Consider the following 6,377-nt stretch of genomic DNA (forward strand, 5'->3'; position numbering starts at 1 on the left):
CATTGTTCTATGTATTGTCTTTGGAGTCCTCCCTGGCCACCATAAGGAATAATATAGACATAAATGGAATTTGGGTAGGAGAGTTGGAGCATAAGGTGGCAGCTTATGCAGATGATATGCTGTTCTATGTAGGAAACCCAAGGATAACACTGCCAAACTTAATGAAATGTTTAAAAGAATATGGTGAGATGTCAAATTTAAAAATGAATCCAACTAAAACAGAGATATTAAATATAAACCTAACTAGAGATAAACAAATGCTACATGAGAAGCACATTAAGCTGTACAGATTTATGTAGAAATATTTTTTTGCCTCCTCAGTACCGTGGATTAGTAGATAACACAAGTTTATTTACACGTAATGTATTTAGAGTTTGGGATGCTTTACACAAACAGATGGGATGGGAATTGAATTCACTGTTAATGCCCCTAGCGAACACAAAGTTTTTCCCTCCAGGCAAAGAAGTATCACGGGGATGTGGATAAAGAAGAAAGAAGCACAATTAAAAGATATAATGAAGGGAGGGGAAATATGCTCACTTAGGGAATTGGAAAGAAAGAAAGATTTTCACAAAAATGGATGTATGGCATTATTTTCAGTTGAAACACTTTGTAGGAAATCTTCCAAAACCAATAAAAAAGAGGACTGGAATCCTTTTAAGCACCTATTAGAAACCCGAGGAGATGGGAAGCATGGGACTTCTAAAATATATAAGATACTCACTGGTTTAAGTAGGGATATAAGGCCACAATATATAGAAAAATGGGAGAGGGATTTAGGAGTAATAATTGACGAGAAAAAAAACAGAAGAAAATGTATAGTTTAATTCATGGAAATGTAAATATGAAGGAGGTAGAAATGAACTATAAATTTTTGACAAGATGGTACATCACACCGAGTGTTGCATAGGATAAGTGAAAATAATTCACCTTTATGTTGGCGGGGATGTGGGAATAGAGGCACAATGTTTCACTTGTGGTGGGAGTGTCATGAAATACAAAAGTTCTGGGGAAGCATATTAAACTTAATACAGGAAATAACAGAGGTTAATATTTCAAAGAAACCAGACATTTGTCTCCTTTATAGTTCTGAGCTTTCAGTAAAAAAATATAAAAAAAATAAAAAAATCAGATTAGTGTACTATCCGAATGCCGCGAAGGGTTTAATATCTAAGTTTTGGAAAAAACAACAAGCACAGAGTGTAAAAGATTGGATAGAAAGGGTGGAGAGGATTTATAAATTGGAAGAACTATACCACATGGAGGAAGACAGGATGGAGATTTTCTGTAGAAGATGGGAAAAGTGGGAAAATTTTAAAAGGTCAAGTTCATACCTAGAATACATGTACTAGGGAAGGAGTAGGGAATAAAAATAAAAAAAAAAAAGAGAAAAAGTCATGGAGGATAAAAATAATACTAAAGTAATATTCTTTTAGAACGAGTAGAAAGAAATTAATTAGGGCTGCGGGGAAGGGCTTAAGGGCTGGGGAGGCATGGGATATGGGAGAGGAGGGAGGGAAAGGGAAAGGGGAAAAAAATATACTAGGAGCATTGTCAACAATTTGATATATTGTTAGACAAATATGAGTATTATAATAAGGTGGGGTTTTTTTTCTAGTTTTTGAAAATGGAAATGGTATTTTTGAAAAACTATAATAAAATATTTACAAAAAAAAAAGACAGTGTATATGTATATATATATATATATATAAAACTGGTTAAACAATGACCAGATCACTTGCTATAACTATCTCTTTCAAAACTCTTGTCACTTGTCACCCGCCTTAAACATTTAATCGTTTTAGTTCCTTAAGAACGGGTTCCGTTCATCACAAAAGGCTGAATAAGGTGCTTAAATTAAACTGAAATGAATTCCTCCAATATTTTTATTCAACTTTCTTTCATTATTTGTCCAAAAGGTCATTTTTTATCACTTATGTGATGAAGGCAGCTTTATTGAAACATTTAGAAATTTATGCCTCTTGATGCCAATTCACTGATTGAAAAAGTCATTTGAATGCAAAGCTAATTTCGCCATAATAGAAAAAGAGGCTTTTGTTTGAAAGTCATTCTTTTTTCTACAGTACAGGTTAATAAATGGAAAGGTATGGGAATAGTGAATGATGAAAGGCATACTGGATTGAGTTTATGAATGCAACTGTTATGTAATTTCATATTACCTGTTAGAATAACCTGTTCCATCAATATTTTCATGTAGATTGGAAACCAAAAACAATTTCATTTTCAATTTTTCAGACCATCCATTTTAATATTACATATTTTTTTGTTTTATTCCTAGGATTGCTTACCAGTGGTGGTCAACTTATTTGATGAAAAGGGGCCTCAAGTGTGGTCCCTGACATCATTGCATATGTAGCCCTCCCTAGATCCCTGGAGGCACCACCAGAGGTGTAGGTCTCAGGCAATCAAGGAAAGGTGAACAGATCAGTGCCAGACCTTTTTAGGTGAAGCAAAAAGGGAGTTTATTACTCACAACACCATGAGAGAGATTAAAGCAGAGCTCCGGTACATTACATGTCAAAAAAGGACCTTTAAATTGAATCCAACACTCCTGTGCAATACCGGGACAAGGTCATCTAGAGCCGAGGGTGAACATGCCAAACTGCTTCCCACCCCCCAAGATGTATGTGCATTATGTGTCAGTAACAATCCCCCCCCAAAAAAAATTGAGCACTAATCTGCATGCTTACCCCTTAAGCATAAATAACCCCTCCTCCCAGTACAAATTTGCCCCCTCGCTGATATCTCTCCTCCCAGCACAAACCTTTACCCCCATACCCCAAATCCACCAGCACAAATATTGCTCCCCCCCCAAAAAAAATCACCCTTTTTAGCACAAATCCTTTACCTCTCAAATCTCCCATTTGAGTACACATCCTCTCCCCCTCACTCCAAATCCCCTCTCAAAGCACAAATTTTCCCCCAATAACCCCTCCTAGCACAAAGCCACCCCCCCCCAAAAAAAATCCCCTTCCAAGCACAAACACCCCCAATCATCCCTCCTAGCACAATTCCCCTCCCCTCTCTACAATATCATCTATTGTAGCACAAATCCTCTTCCCCCATCACCCTCCCAACACAAATCATCATACATCACCACTCCTAGCACCACCCCCTTCCAAATTTCCCCTCTGAGAACAATTCCCCTGCCACTCCCAGAATTCCCCTCCCAACACAAATCCCCCCCCCCCCAATCTCCTTGCAGCACACCCCCTCCCCCCCCACCTTACATGATGCCACTGTGCTCCTCCTGCCTGCCCCTTGCACTGGCTGTGTTCCTGTGTTTAGAATTCTTCCATAGACAATGACAACAGCAACCATCTTTATTTAGTAGAGTCAATTGGCTCCTAGTCACAGGTTCCAGTGCAAAAGACCTCCAGTGGGATCCTTCTCTGGCACTCTATCCTGTGTCCTGTCTTCTCCATGAGAGTTACCTGCTTCTCTGGGATGCTATCCTGTATCCTGATAAAAACAGCTACAGGCCTAAGTTCAATGCCTTCTCATGCAGGCTTCTCATACAGGCAGGTCTAAAGAAGTACCTCCATCACATGCACCATTCTCAGACCAGAGCCTGGGGGCAAGAGAGCTTGCATCAGCTTACCCCAAATATTTAGACCCTTTCCCATAATGCTCCAATAGCAAAGAAGTTGCTAGTTGTTGGCTGGGAAAGGATTTGAATATTCATAACCCAGACCCACAGTGGGATGCCACACTAATGCCAAAGATGACAGTACCACCTACTGACAGAAGGAAAGCTGACAACCAGGCTGGGCTTAGGAGGAGCTGAATAAGACAAAATATAAATTGACATTAGCTGACTACAGGCATGCAGACTAAATTTAAAGAGACATTCGTGAATATGGCTGCACATGTAACAGACAAAGTGTAAAATGCTATAGAAAACTGCCAGAGACTGGGAATGCTGCAGTAGATAGTTAAAGACTGAAAGCAGTCTTTGCAGTTGACACCAAGCTGTGCAGTGGAGTAACGTCCTTACAGGATGTTTTCAATTTACAAGCCGACTTCAATGCACTGTTTAATTGGGCAACTATGTGGCAAATGAGGTTTAATGTTGATAAATGTAAGGTTCTGCACTTGGGGGCTAAGAATATGCATGCATCAGACATACTAGGGGGGGTACAACTGGGGGAATCAATGGTGGAGAAGGAGCTGGGAGTTCTGGTAGATCACAAGCTTAATAATGACATGCAATGCCAAGCTGCGGCTTCTAAAGCGAGCAAAACCCTCTCATACTAAAAGAGGTATAGACTCCAGAGAGAGAGATATCATATTACCCCGGTACAAATCATTAGTAAGACCTCATCTGGAATATGCAGTTGAGTTTTGGGCACCAATTCACAAAAAGAACATTGGGGAACTGGAGAAAGTACAGAGAAGGGCAACCAAACTGATAAGAGGCATGGAGGAGCTCAGCTATGAGGAAAGATTAGAGGAACTGAATTTATTCTCGAGAAGAGGAGATTAAGGGGTGATATGATCAACATGTATAAATACATCAGTGGTTCATATAGTGAACTCGGTGTGGAATTATTCACCCTGAGGTCATCACAGAGGACAAGGGGGCACTCTTTACATCTGGAGGAAAAGAGATTTAATCTTCAAACATGGAAAGGTTTCTTCACAGTAAGAGCTGTGAAAATGAGGAATAGACTCCCTCAAGAGTTGATTCTGGCCGGCTCAGTGGATTACTTTTAAAAAGGCCTGGATTCTTTCCTAGATACACATAATATAACTGGATACTAGCATTTATAGGTAAAGTTGATCCAGGGAATATCCGATTGCCTCTCAGGGGATCAGGAAGGAATTCTTTCCCAGCAGGAGCAAATTGGATCATGCTTTGCTGTGTTTGTTTTTGCCTTCCTCTGGACATTTGTCTTATTTCAGAAAGACTAACTATATAAACATGCTATAGTAATTGATTAGAAAGTGAAGACTTGGGCATGCTACAGGAGACCATCAAATACTGCAGGCATGCTACAGGGGACAGTAAGAGACTGGGCACATATTATATGAATGTAAAACATACATACAGTTGTAAGAAAAAGTATGTGAACCCCTTGGGATTATGTGGAGTTTTGCATGAATTGATCATAAAATGTGCTCTGAACGTCGTCTAAGTCACAACAATAGAAGAACAATAGAAGAACACAGTCTGCTGAACATAATACTACACAAACATTAGATGTTGCCATGGTTTAATTGCACAGAACATGTAAACATTCACAGTGCAGGGAGGAAAAAGTATGTGAGGCCCTAGCTTAATGACTTCTCCCAGAGCTAATTGGAGCCAGGAGTGAGCCAACCTTGACTCCAATCAGTGTGATGATATTGGATGTGTTGCTGACAGCTGTCCTGCCCTTAAAAAACACACACCTGTTTTGGGTTTACTGGTTTCAAGAAGCACTGCCTGATGTGAACCATGCCTCACAGAAAAGAGCTCTCAGAAGACCTACGATCAAGAATTGTTGACTTGCATGAAGCTGGAAAGGGTTACAAAAGTATCTCCAAAAGCCTTGATGTTCATGTGTCCACGGTAAGACAGACTGTCTACAAATGGAGAAAGTTTAGCACTGTTGCTACTCTCCCTAGGCGCGATCGTCCTGTAAAAATGACTGCAAGAGCACAGCGCAGAATGCTGCATGAGGTAAAGAAGAATCCCAGAGTGTCAGCTAAAGACCTACAGAAATCTCTGGCACATGCTAACATTTTTGTTGACACATCTACAATAAGGAAAACATTAAACAAGAATGGAGTACATGGGAGGACACCACGGAGGAAGCCATTGCTGTCCAAAAAGAATATTGCAGCACGTTTGAAGTTTGCAAAAGAGCACCTGGATGTTCCACAGCACTACTGGCAAAATATACTGTGGACAGATGAAACCAAGATTGAGTTGTTTGGGAAGAACACACAACACTATGTGTGGAGAAAAAAAGGCACAGCACACCAACATCAAAACCTCATCCCCACTGTAAAACATGGTGGAGGGAGCATCATGGTTTGGGGCTGCTTTGCTGCCTCAGGGCCTGGATGGATTGTTGTCATTGATGGGAAAATGAATTCCAGAGTTTATCAAGACATTTTGCAGGAAAACGTACGACCATCTGTCCGCCAACTGAAGCTCCGCAGAGGATGGGTGATGCAACAGGACAATGACCCAAAGCATACAAGTAATTCAACAAAACAATGGCTGCAACAGCACAGAATACGCCTTCTGGAGTGGCCCAGTCAGAGTCCTGACCTCAACCCGAGAGACCTTAAGAGAGCGATTCACACCAGACATCCCAAGAATATTGCTACACTGAAACAGTTTTGTGAAGAGGAGTGGTCCAAAA

This window comes from Staurois parvus, unplaced genomic scaffold, assembly GCF_062004578.1.
Source record: "Staurois parvus isolate SC_StPar_1 unplaced genomic scaffold, SC_StPar_1.0 ptg000604l, whole genome shotgun sequence".
NCBI lineage: Eukaryota > Metazoa > Chordata > Amphibia > Anura > Ranidae > Staurois > Staurois parvus.